The sequence below is a fragment of the Misgurnus anguillicaudatus genome, chromosome 21, assembly GCF_027580225.2.
Source record: "Misgurnus anguillicaudatus chromosome 21, ASM2758022v2, whole genome shotgun sequence".
Classification (NCBI taxonomy): domain Eukaryota; kingdom Metazoa; phylum Chordata; class Actinopteri; order Cypriniformes; family Cobitidae; genus Misgurnus; species Misgurnus anguillicaudatus.
This window is the reverse complement of record NC_073357.2, coordinates 1,618,725-1,632,814: the sequence shown is the minus strand read 5'-3', so window position 1 is coordinate 1,632,814 and position 14,090 is coordinate 1,618,725. Positions and strand designations below refer to the sequence as shown.

At 37.3% G+C, this 14,090-nt stretch overlaps 1 long non-coding RNA gene across 1 annotated transcript; it reads left to right on the top strand.

Moving 5' to 3' along the window:
• The first annotated feature begins 2,187 nt into the window (after nt 1-2,187).
• Nucleotides 2,188-13,654, top strand: LOC129414649 (uncharacterized). The gene is made up of 6 exons (XR_008634489.2): nt 2,188-2,482; nt 3,557-3,824; nt 7,087-7,229; nt 8,345-8,427; nt 12,687-12,780; nt 12,883-13,654. It is a non-coding gene; the product is annotated as an uncharacterized lncRNA (long non-coding RNA).
• Nucleotides 13,655-14,090: the final 436 nt, after the last annotated feature.

Sequence of the window (14,090 nt, the reverse complement as noted above, 5' to 3'; positions counted from 1 at the left end):
CTGGAGTAAACCACACCCAGAAAGGCCACCTGACCTAGCCGGGTCTCGAACTTAGGACCTTCTTACAGTGCTACCCACTGAGCCACTGTACCGCCCAGGATGGAGTGATGTTAAATATACCACCACAGAATTGTAGAGCAGTGAAAACATGTTTGGTGTAGTGATGCATTACACTTCTCTGTTTGGCAGTCAAATAGTGAATAAATTCATTATTTACTGACAATTTAAGAAGCAGCTTTTAAAAGCCACACAGCAGACATACACACAGACTGGAAACAAATACTTTGCACTAACAAATGTGATTATATGAAATATGCGGTTCCCCACTCCTAAAAAAACAGCAATGTATTGCAATGGTTTTGCAACCCTTGGTTAATGTCATGCACTGCTAGGGAACAGAAGCATTTATGATTCAGAAACAAATGGTTACTTAGTGAAACTGTCACAAAGAATTTATCTATGTGACAGTTAGTCCTCTCCTGGCTTAAGTGTTTACATGCCAGTTTAACATTTGCCTTTTGCTTTTTTAGGTGCAGGAGTTTTCACCACTACACATGCCCAGAAGGAAGGTAACAACTATAAACCTACTTAACTACTGAAACAAATAATAACATCTCAGTGAAGATTGCTCATAACTGTTTCATGCTTAAAACGTTTCTGGTTAGTCCAGATTGTTACTTACTGAATTGTAAAGCAGAACTAAGAGTTAAACAAAGATTCTTTACAGTATGCTTTCACAAATGCAGACTGACTCGAATTCCTTTTACACATATGGCGCTTTGCATAGTACCCCACGGTTTAGTTTAGTTTGGGTCGGGTCAGCTCACCTCACTTTGGCGTGGTTAGCTTTTCCATCGAGTTTTGTATCACTTCGCAGTGGGAGGGATTATAGGCGTGTCGTTATATTTGCGCTGCCTACTGCTGTGACATCATACAAGTGAGAGTGTCGTTGTACATTCCCATACATTTATTATTTCTCAGTCTGCCGCAAAATCAAAATTGGCCACCACAAATAGATGTTTTCACATAGCATTTATCACTAACGTTACCTCTGTCTCACATGACAGTTTATGTACAAACACCCGTGGCGTCAGACACACTCCGCTGAGCCTTATTCAAGTTGCATTTAAGCATATAATGCTGACGTGCTCGTCGCGAATGTTCCGCCACAAACTGCAAGTCTGGAAAAAACTGTTATGGTGTCTCTGATTCTCAACCTTTGAATGTTTTTCATCACTAAAATGAAGTTTGGGAACTTATAGCAGAGCACAGATGACAGCATGTTTTCTCGAGTGCAAGCTAGCACTAAGGTAAAGCTAATCTTTTACATTACAGCAATGAGGCTGGTAGTGACGATTCTCTCAGACCATTCAGTGATCTACAGTGTTTTCACGTAACGTTTGGTATCAGCTCGGGTCGCTTGGAACCCCAACCGAGGTGGTACGAAAAAAAGTAACGGGTACTACGTACTGCACCTAATGGAAAAGCTCCCAAAAGTAAGCTGACCCGACCCAAACTAAACCAAACCAAACCATAGGGTACTATGCAATGGAAAAGTGCCACTACTGTACAGTCTTTACTGGTAAATTACTGTTAAATTGCAGTTAAGAGATTATGTAAGGAACCATTCTGGTAAATCATACAATTTACCAGTAAGAAAGATTCTAAGATTACCCTTAATTTACTGGTATGATGCTATGTGTGAACAAAGAATAGGATTACAGGTAAAGTGCAATTTATAGTCGTGCGTACTATAGGTTCTAGGCAGTTGGCTGTGCTTAGCCTGACATGCACCTCTGAAAAAATGTGACGGCAGGTATGTTGTATGCAGATAGCAAGCGTCCACTACAACCCCTCCCATCAGGTAAAAAAAATCTGCGTCACATTTCCTTATACAGACTTCCGCTTGCGATTATGAAAACTAATATAGGTCAAGTTGAAATTGTGATAAACACAAGCTGCCACAATAGGAGCTGTCCATTTACCTCCACCACATCTGGTCTTGTCAAATACAGTGGCGTGCAAAAATACCAGTGGGCACCCCTGGTAAAAACATTTGTTCATGTGAACAGTTAAGTGAGTGAAAGATGAAATGATCTCCAAAAGACATACAGTTAAACATGAAACACTCTTTTGAAATATTTTAAGCAATATTAGTGTATTGTTTTAAGTTTTCTGGGATTTTAGAGTAAAAAAAGGAAAAGCAGCACCCTGCAAAAGAATGGGAACCCCATGAGACCTGAGCTCTCAGATAACTTTGACCAAAGTATCAGACCTTAATTAGCCTGTTAGGGCCATGGCTTGTTGGCACAGTCATTGTTAGGAAAGGCCAGGTGATGCAAATTTCAAAGCTTTATAAATACCCAGGATCCTCCAACAATCAGCATCCATAGGTTCCTCTAAGCAGTTGTCTGGCACTCTGAAAATGATTGACGCCGACAAAAAAGTGAAAGGCTGTAAGAAGATTGCAAAGCATTTTCAGGTACAGATTTTCTCAGTTCAGATTGTTATTAAGAAATGATGGCAGTTACCAGAAAGAGTGGAGGTCAAGATAAGGTCTGGAAGACCAAGAAAACTATCAGAGAAAATTGCTCATAGACTGCTAGAAAAGCAAGTCAGAATCCCTGTTTTGACTGCAAAAGACCTCCAAAAGATTGGTCAGACTCTGGAGTTGTGGTGCACTGCTCAACTGTGTAGTAACACCTGCACAAAAATGGTCTTCATGGAAGAGTCTTCAGAATAAAACATAACTAAAATTATAACAAGCCCTTTAGGTGCCAGAACGCCCTGTTTACAGACGTTTCTAACAACACGCATGCTGCTTCAAGTCGAGCAAACCTGAAGTTATCGCCTACATCTCTTTACCACAAAGAATTTACAACATATTACCCGAGTTGCCCACGTCCTTAGCACACTCTCTGGGAAGACTGAAGCTAGAAGTAAAGTCCTGTTTTTACGCATACGCGAGGGTCCTCGTACAGTTTGTGTGAAGCAAATTTTGGCAGTAGAATAGTATGCGTGACTGTATGCGCACTGCCGGATTTTTGTAACCGTGTGTACTTTGTACACATAGGTTGCATGTGTGTACAGGAGAATGTAGTATGTAGCATTGCATTTTGAACATCTGCGTACACGGACAAATCAAATAAACTACGCTATGCAAGGATGTTCGTTCGACAATGCGAGTACATTCACGTACATGTAAAAAACAGAATATAATCCAGATTTTATGTGTAAACATTACTGCTGTTCTGGGCCGTGTTGCAACTATTTCCCCTACAGTTCAGTCTGAATGCAATGTTGTTTGCTCAAAAACCTTTGTTTACAACACAACATCAATCTTGCCGAATGCTGTTTTGAGGAAACTCCTGCGAGTTTACCAGTATTGTGGTACTGATGTGTGAATGATATTTTACTGGTAAAAAAATGGAAAATGGTTGTGTGTGTGAACAGCAAATTTTTGTAGTTACTGGGAAAGTCATTCTGGTAAATTTATGGTAATTTATATAAATTAGTGTGTGAAATAAGCTTCTCTATTTTCTTAAACTCATTCTAGAGAATCTGGCCTTAAGAGGACAGGCCGTACAGTCATCCACATATGATACTTTTAATGCATCAAAGGCAATTGACACTTCACTCGCAACCTACAGCACTACGAGCACAAGTAATGCTAAAAACCCCTGGTGGAGAGTGGATCTTCTGGATTCTTACTACATCTCCAGAGTTGTCGTCACCAACAGAGCAGACTGCTGTGTGGGTCGAATCGACGGAGCGGAAATTCATATTGGAAACTCTTTGGTGAACAACGGCAACAATAATACCAGGTTACTGTAACAGTGTATTTATATAAGGTTAAAGATGAAGGATAAAGAGTGTGTTGCACCATGAAGGATTAAAGGGTTAATTCACCTAAAATTATCGATTTCTGTATTGGGTTGTACTGTATTGTATTTCCAAGTGAAACCAAATATCACACAAGGGAATAGTGGGTGTGGCTTGTGTTTTACACTGTGGATTGATTGGATATAGAAAATTCATCGAAACTCCCCGTAGACCGGTGTTCTTCCCATCTAATCCTTGAGAGCCGGTGCCCTGCAGAGTTTAACTCCAACCTTGATCAAACACACCTGAGCAAGGTAATCAATGTCTTCATGATCACTAGAAAATCACAGTTAGGTGTGTTTGATCAAGGTTGGAGCTAAACTCTGCAGGGCACCGGCTCTCAAGGGTTAGATGGGAAGAACACTGGCGTAGACTGACAGTTGGCAGGGCCGGGGTAAGAGGATGCCCTGCCCAAGCTAATAAGCTGACGTCTTCAGAAAATGATTGCCAATGATCGTGATAAAACGAAATATTCTGGCAACACTCCTGTCAGTACCTCGTAAAGGAAGTAAAAACAATCCTGATAATTTACTCACCCCCATGTCTTCCAAGATGTTTGTCTTTCTTTCGTCAGTTGAGAGAAAATTAAGTTTTTTGAGGAAAACATTCTAGGATTTTTCTCCATATGGTGGACCCCAACAGTTTACAGTTTCAATGCAGCTTCAAAGGACTCTAAACGATCCCAACCGAGGTATAAGGGTCTTATCTAACAAAACCGTCCATCACCATGTCAGGATTATGAATTTGTGTTGGCCACTAGAGGCTCCCATTGTGACTTTTTTTCAGGTCTTATAATTAGTATTTTTTTACCTGTCTCCTGTTTTTCTTGTTCTTTATTCAAGTGGCTATGATTACTCAGTCCTCTGCTCAGTATTTAAGCTTCGAAACATCAATCTGAAACTACCTACACAGTGACACCTAGTGGCCACCTCTTGCACGTGTTGATGTGAAACAGCCTCGTCAATGATTCAGACAACAGATTGTAGCTCACCTGATAATGTTCTTGATTAGCATGCTGGCACCTTAGGTTCAAACCCTGGGTGAAGTGTCCTTGTCCACTAAGAATTTTAAAATATTTTTTTGTTTATTAATGTGTTGAGTTTTTAACATCTGTCTGACACCGCTGCTATGGTGAAATATGGCGGCCACACTGCTCGTGTGGGTTGTGGCTAGAAGGGATACAGCTATGGCCAACATCTCATTGTTCTCATCCTAATCCTACCCCCAAACCCAACTGTTACAATCGGCTCGTAGTTGCAACATTAACGAGAGGCAAACAGGTGGGCAAGTAGGAAAAAGATAAGTTTTATTTAACAAAATGATAAATAAAGCAATTTACTTACAATTTGAGCTCCGCCCCCTACGTACACATCGAAATATTGCAGAGACCATTTTAGAGCAAGTGTTTTCTTTTCAATTAATGAGTAATATTGATAATTGTTACATTTACGGGAAAAGTAACTAACTGGGTGATCGAAGAACCCCACCTGCCCCGACTTGACTCGCATCCACCTGGATTTTAAAAAGGTTTATCAAACTGCAGCGCCGCCAAAATCAGAAACGCAATCAATACGCTTCGGGGACTAATTCAAAAGCTTTAAGAACTGCAGCTCTTACTTTCAAAAAATCTTTACGATCCTATACAGAAAGCGCAGTATAAGCTTCTTGAGCTCTACTGACTGAAGCATATGTCTGATCAGTACTAGGCCAATCTCATTCACCAGCCACACTTTCAAATAATAAAAAAAATCTTCATGATCGTTTTCATAATATTTTGGTAGCAAATTCAAATTACTTACTGATTCTCCGGAATGATCACAACTTCCAAAACCATCTGCTGATATTTTCCCATCAGCCATTAGCTTTAATCGTTCTATTTGTAACTGATGATTTTGGGTTTGTCGATCGAACTCAAATCTTTGTGCATGCTTTAGTTTTTCGTTCTCAAATTTGCGTTTCCTTATCAAATCATCGGCCCTAAGTTTTTTCAACATAACTTAAATTTTCCATAAGTTATCTTTTGCACTCCGTAGCCTGTTTATACTTATTTCCTTTTCATGAGCTTGCTGCCATTCTAACATTCTTTCCGCTTTTCAAATGATAGTTTACTCATCACAACATCAAATTTTTGTGATCCTACACCAGCCATGTCTGGCACCTCAGTTATCACACCACAATCAGTCATCATTTCTTATCACTGCTCTCAATTCGTCTTTTCGTAAATGTTTATCGATACCCACCCATTTATAACTTTCTACAATCCCCCACAATTGTTTCTTCGAACGGGGAATTAACAAAATCCTCTAACAAAGTCATTTTTCTCAACCTCCAAACGAATTCAGTTACTGATAAATGAGACACTATGTCACTACCAAACATTAGACACAATAAGATACAATCCGGCTCATAACCAAATCTCCCCTTAAACATTCCACAAGCTCAACAAACTTAACCCTAACTCATCTGTGTTTTTCCAAGAGATGAGCCTCTTTAAGCAACTACTGTAATACCACTGTGGCAGAGCTGAAAAATCAGTCCAGACCTACAACCATGGCTGTGCTTTAAACCCAGGAATACACACACAAAAAAAACTACAACCTATCTGGGGAGCATAACAAATCATTTATGAGCCGTATTGACTTACCTGTCTAAAGCTAAACACGCACGAACGGTTTACCTACGCACACCATGTGCCTCTTAAAATAAATTAACAAGCCCCCATTTGTTCTGAATCTGATTAGGCCATTAGCACGGCGCTCAAAAATGACATTATGCAGTGCCCGAAAATAGTCCCTGCTATTGAAAGTAACCAAGGGGGAAATTTTCGCGTGCTGCGTAATATCATTGTGAGTGACAAGAGAGTATAGTTCCTAGCCATATTGGTCTAAAAAAACGCAACTTTTTATTTTCCCTTGGTCTTAGTACACGATGTCACTACAGAAGTTTTAAAAAAAGAAAAATTAAGTTATTTTTAAGTGCGATGCTAATGGTCTGATCAGATTCAATGGATTATGCTGAGCTATGCTGGAAGTGGTGGCGCCGGCCCTGGAGATCGGCTGAATGGATTTCAAAATGGTAAGAATTTAATCAAATGTTTAACTCTAGGGAGCTGGAAAATGAGCATATTTTAAAAAAGTGGAGTGTCCCTTTAAAATGCTCCTGAACATAAAACTGTGGATAATAAGAGTTTTTTTTTCTCCTCAGATGTGGTGTGCTGTATGATGTGGCATTGGGTGAGGCTGTATCTGTTTCCTGTGGTGACATAAAGGGACGATATGTGAATGTCTTTTTACCTGGAAGTTCAAGAGTTCTCACTATGTGTGATGTAAAGGTGTTTGCAGTTAAAGGTAATTTTGTATAATCACCTTTAAAGGTAAACATGATGTCAAGCTTAAATATCTGAGTGTGGATTATATACACTTACACTAAGCAGTGTTTTTTTTACACTGGGGATTTTGGTAAAGTTAGATCATGAAAATAAAGAGCTGAATGAATGAAAGATGTTAAAGGAACACGCCCAGATTTGGGGAATTTAGCTTATTCACCGTATCCCCATGAGTTAGATAAGTCCATACATACCTTTCTCATCTCCATGTTAGCTTAGCTTAGATTTGTATAGTCACACCGTGTACAAATAACAAGGTGATATGAGACACAGCGATCGTTTAACAGTATACATACTGGGAACTATATTCTCTGCTAGCGGGGGCTGCGTCAGACAGAGTTACAGCACGTACGGAGATGAGAAAGGTATGTTTTAGGGGTGTGCATTGGCACTGCCCTCACAATTCGATTCAATTACGATTCACCAGGTAACGATTCAATTCGATTCTACGCTGCATAGATGAATTCTACTGTACACAACAAGGCAAATTTTTAATCAATCAAGTAGTAAAGTCAAGTGCAAATATTCTCAACAAAAACGGAAGCTTAGCAGCTTTAAGACAATGACAATGATATACCTGAGATGAGAATTTTACACACGGCTTAAGTCTTGTCTAGTTTCCCATTAACTTCATAGAATCCGAAATGTGCATTTTTATTTACAAGTCTATCACGGTCATCTCTCTCCGCCTCAGCCATCTTGATTGTTGATGTTATGCCCCCGGAAGTAATTGAAACTTCACAACTTTATTGTCCACTCGAGGCCAGAAAATAAACAGTGACATAATCGATTATGGCACTTTGCTGCATCGGTGCTGAATCGTGCATGCGCGCATTGCGATGCATTGCCGAATCGATTATTGTTGACACCACTAGTATGTATAGACTTATCTAACTCTGGGGGGATACGGTGAATAAGCTAAATTCCCAAAATCTGGGCGTGTTCCTTTAAGAGAGTCTGTTTTAGTATTTCAGATGTTTAGGTGAAATTCTACTGTACAGAAGTGTTGACATCTGAGTGAGATCCTCTTGAAACTTTATGTAATCCATTTTGTCTGTGATTGTTTGTGTTTTCCAGTCATAAAAGGTTTTATAAGGATCAAATTTAACTCCAGTCTAGATATGTCAGATCCAGCAGAGAGGAACAACGTTCTTAATGAGGTAAGAAAGACATTTTAACAGACCTTTGAAAGGACATCGACATTCTTAACAATAAAGGTGTTTCACGATGCCATAGAAGAACTTTTCTGTCTAAATGGTTCACCTTTCTGTTTCACAAAAGATTCTTTAAGGTGAAAAAGGCTCTTCAGATTTAAAAAAATGATAAAAGAAATGTTTCTTTAAAGAACATTTGACTTTTATTTTTAAGAGTGGATTCATATGTTATCAGGACTAACACAAACATTCACTCCTCTCATTATGTACAGTATTTATCTGCAAACAATTAAAATGTTAAAACTACCTCAGTTAAATGTTTGTTAGCTTTAAGGTTATCTACAAAAGGTTTAAGTGATAACAAAGCAGATGTAGTACAATACAGTTCTGGGGTGGGATTCACAAAACATTCTTAAGAAACGTAACTTTAGGAAAAAGTATATTTAGGGCCAGAGCACCGAGGAGCAGGCCAGAATGGCTTTGCTCAGTTTCTTCTTCTTCTCCGAACTGAATCGCATTTTGAGGGCCTAAACTTCTTAAAAACTCATGAAACTTTGCACACGCGTCAGAAGTGACGAAAATGTACATGTGGTATAGGCGTCAGAAGTGGGCATGTAGAAATGACTCGATAACGCCACCTGCGAAATTTCAAAAGAACAACCCTCCCGCTACGAAAAACGTACCGATAAGAAATTTGATAGGGTCATCACCTCAAGATCTACAAAAAAGTCTCTTGGAGCCAAGCTCTAAACCCCACAGGAAGTCAGCCATTTTGAATTTTCTCTGTAGCTTGAGTTCAAATTTTGCCCTTCTTCTTTAGTTTTTATTGGCGGTTGGCATCCAGCATGGTGCATTACCCCCACCAACTGTTGGGTGGGTGTGGAGAATCAATGGAGATTAATTTTGTCATTTCTGGGCTTCGTACTTTAACAAACTTCTCCTACAGATTTTATTAGATTAAAACCATATTTGGTCTGTGTCATCTAAAGGACTTTGCGATGCTAAATTGCGAAGATCTTGACTTTTCGTTGGAGGGTGTGTCCGTGGCGGTCTGCCCAATTTCTGCTTTTTGCCATAAAACAGGAAGTTGTTTTACCTCATGCTTACAATGTCTAATCTGACCAACGATTCACATGTTTGAGAAGTGTCTTGACCTGAACACATCAACATGGCAATATTCAGAGACAGTCTTAGCGCCACCTGCTGGCAGCAGGAAATGTCAGATTTTACACTGTGATTTACTGCTCATAGAAATTTTATTTAATTTAAAGGCCATCAGGTGGCGGTGCACATACGTGCGAGGGCCCTTCCATCGCTGCTTGCAGCTTTTATTTGTATTGTATTTCTGAGAAAGTTCTTATTTCTCATAAGATTTCAAAAGCAAACGTGCATTGAAAAAAATCACCTAAAAAATAAAAGTAACAGACAATTTTTGTGCAACTCAACTCTAACCAGCTTCAGAGATTTTATAATATTGACTTGTTTACAAAATATTTATTAGTAAGGGTGCTTTTGAAATAGTGGATGCATCCAAACTCAAAGGCTGTATTTTTTTCATTTTATTCAGATATTTTTAATAATTTAAAACAGCAGGGGACACAACTCCAGTTGACAGGTTTTAATTCAAACAAGCCAAGGCCAGATGTTGTGGGATTATTACATTGGTGGATAAAGTGGATTATTTTAACATTTGAAGATCACTGTAAAATTGAGTGGAATTAAAAGACCAAAGTTGATTGCTTTGATAACTTTTTGAGAATTTGGAAAACAATGTTGTGACATGTATGCTATGTGATCAACATCTAAAATACCACAATAACACTCATATTTAATTGTATTTATCAATTTGTAAATTATATTGAATACATTACACTTCAACCTTTTTGTGAGGCAAATCCACAATCCTGAAGGCTACTTTTATGATATAATCTACTCAAAACGTTTTTGTTTTAGTTGTTGTTTTAATTTTTTTACTTGTTTATATGTTTTATCATTGTTTTAAATTCTAACTTGCACAAAATAAGCCAAGCTAATATAAAAATATGTTAGAAATAAATGAAGCGTTTGGTTCCAAAACGTGATAAACGCCATTTTTAAAAAAAATGAGTTACTGCCAAAATCAGTATTATATCAGTTCAGTGTTTAAAAGTAAATAATTAATTTTACGCAAAATCCAATATACGCCGTGTTATTCTGTCATCTTTTCTCCCTTTTTTCCCAAAATGCGATAAACGCCACTCCTCCTTTATTACAAAACGCAATAAATCCTCTCCAGAAATTACAGCGCACCATTCACGCAATGTAAACAAACAATGGCGGCGCGCTGAGTACACGGAATCCTAGTTTTCCTCATCTGCTTTGTACTTTGTGATCAACAAACAAAACAAAATTATACTTTAATGGCATTGATAAACCTGTGATGGTTTTCTGTGATGGGAAAGATTGTCATCAACATCTAATAATTTACGCGAAGCACTCGGGAGACTGATGCTTATCTCCCGACAGCATCAAGTTTCTCATGCTAACACATTGACCCCAGAGGATCTTATGAAAAACTTTACATTACTTTACTCAAAGTCAACGAAAATCGAGCAGGACCAAAACATTTTACAGCTGATCGCTGTGAAAAATGCTAAGCAACGACATCAAGTATAACCGCTGCAATGACAGTGATCTTAATATGACAAAGTAAGTGTTTTGATTAATGACATTAATGTTTATTTTTTATCAGTGTGTACAACTGTTCAACTAAATGAATATAAAATGGCAAAGATGAATGCACATTTGTACATTGAATTAATAGATTTCTAGCATTTTGAAACAAAACTGTCATGGATTTATGCATTTTGTGGAAAAATAATTCGTTTTTATAATAAATCTTTGAAAATGAAGTTATGGATTTAATTTTTTTATGTTTTTATAACCTAAAGATGCTATGGGAAAGTTTGTAACAGAAAATAGTGGTTTTCATCTTATCACTTTCTTGGTATAGAAAACACGTTTTTACCGAAATTTGTCAAAATGGATTTATTGCGTTTTGGAACCAAACTCTTCAAATATTACAATTTAGGCTATTAATATAATGTGCTTTGGCGGGCAACACACAGACTGTGTGCACCATGTTGAAGACTACTGCATTACACAGTTGTGAAGATATTTGCAATTGTTTGTTAATGGTCTCATTATGTTTGTTGCTTTACACTTTTTGGACCAGCAGGTGTCACCAGCGTGTTTTGAATGTTTTAAAAAAGTAAGTCGTTTTGCAAAGCAATTGGTTCAGGTAATTCAGAGTGTCAAAGCTTAATTTCTTCCAACACAATATTTTGACAATATAGACACACAATTGTAACCATCAGCCTTATCAGCTTAGTTACATAAAATTAAGATGGGGCAGATTTTAATGAGTGAGACAAACGAGTGAAATTAATTAAATTAATGTATGTACAATCACCACATTGAACTTGAATAACACAATAAAACTCAGACTGAGAATTCATAAACAATAAACCTAAAACAACCAAAAAGTCCAAATGTATTAAAAGTCCAATTGTGGAAAGTGTCCACTGCTGTCTATTCAATCCAGAAATATAAAACCAAAAGTACTTTAAATGCGACTGGAATGGCAAGTCTAATAAGGGAAAACTCCCACAGTCGTTTGGTTGTGCTAAAGCTAACCGCATGGTGCTCTGCTGCCTCATTTTATACTAAGTTCCCATTTCCTGTCATGTGACCCCTCAAAATAAAAGACATAAGGCTTGTTCGACTTCATGCGGCGCTGCAAGAACCGACAGCCGGATGACGTCAAAGTTCAGAGAGAGCGATTTAAAAGCAAACTCCTCCATAAAATAAAGTCGGGGGGTGCATGATTTTTGAAAACGCTTTGGAAAAGGGGGTCGGGTCGAGTACCAAAACACACTTGTAGCCAATCAGCAGTAAGGGGTGTGTCTACTAACTGGCATCGTGGCTTGGGTTGCATATGTGTGGGGCGGGTCTATCAAAAGAAGATCCAGATTCTATTGGGGTAGGGGCATGTTTGCTTGCTTAGGTTTTGTTTAGGGCGTGTTTGTTTCAGAGATCATGCACCCCGCCTTTAAATACCAAAGGAATAAATTGGAGTATAATGCCTAAGAAAACATAATATACATACACATATGCATGTATGTGACATCCTGTGGTTGCTGGAGGAATCACATGAGTCTCACAGTTACACTGATTCAGTATAGTGTGTGTGTGTATATATTTTAACAGTAATGTTTTTATTTTAGCTGAAGACCGCTTTGACTTCTAAAGGATTCTCTGTTTTCACATTGAACTGGTCAATACTCCCTCAGAAGATCAAACCGGAGACTTAGCTGGGTGGTAAGTTTTACACAACACAACAATAAAAAACCTTTTAAAGTCCACCGTACATGAAATAAAAGTGTATTTATGATTCATACGGTCTTATTGTTTTATTCACAGGTCCATGTGTTAAGGGCAGTTACTAAATTAACAGACTGTCTTTGGAGAAGGAAATGCAACTCAAAAACATGTATTTGTTGTGATAGATCTGAGAAAAACACATGTATTTCACATTTATTTCATTTTTTATTAATTTAATAATATATATTTATTTACTTGCAAACTCTTACTAATTTGTATTATATATTCGTTCATTTATTTTATCATTTAATCATTTACTTTCTCTTATTTTAATTATTCTTTACTACATATATTTAAGTTTATATTATATTTAGTTTATTCTGTTCTTCATTACTTTCTTAATGTTGTTTAATCTACTGGTGATGCTGTATAGTCTCCAGTGGTCTTTATCTCAAGGCTCATAATAACATCATGAGACAACGTTTTATAACAACTACCTTGCATGCTATAATAATATCTATTGAATCTGTTTCTAGTCAGATGAGGTCAGTCAGACAATCGAAGCAGCTAAACTGAGCACTGAAACGGAGATTATTTAATAAATTATTTTTTATTTTATTTAACAACACTTCATCTCCTGCCTGCTGTCTTTCCCTTCATCTCCGTATCTGCCATCTCGTGGTTGATATTTATGTAAAGATTTAGTGATTTTGTTATGGAGAGAGAGAAATCTAGTGAAACTGTACTTTAATTAAATCTATAAGATCTGCAAGTCATAGATCCATAGTTGGATCTATCAGTTGCTTGCTTTTATTTTTATAATAATTGATGTGTTTTTCTTGTACAGAATGCATCTTTTTTTATTGATCTGTGACAGTTTTCTTTCACCAGGCAAAGGTATCAATTTTAAGATAATGACTAGATGATAAGTACACAGTAGCCTGCAAACAGAATGTGACATTCGTGAATAATAAAGACATTACAATTATTTTAGGATTTAAATATTTTAATTTACAAAATTAAAAATATTACAAATAAGTACATGCATTTATTTGACACAATTTTGCATCATTTGCATCATGTTTCAACATGTTAATGAAATAGACAAACTTAATCCTATAATTAAGATATTAAAACTCATTCTGATTTCACTCACAGGCTGTTTATAAAGAAAAGATCAAAGGTTTGCAATAAAAATACTTAGATGATCAAGATGTTTCATAATTCTGCCTGGTTGCTTGCTGTATAATCTTATGAGATATAATCCTACCAATATTATACTGAGCTCCATCTTAGGTATCTTATAG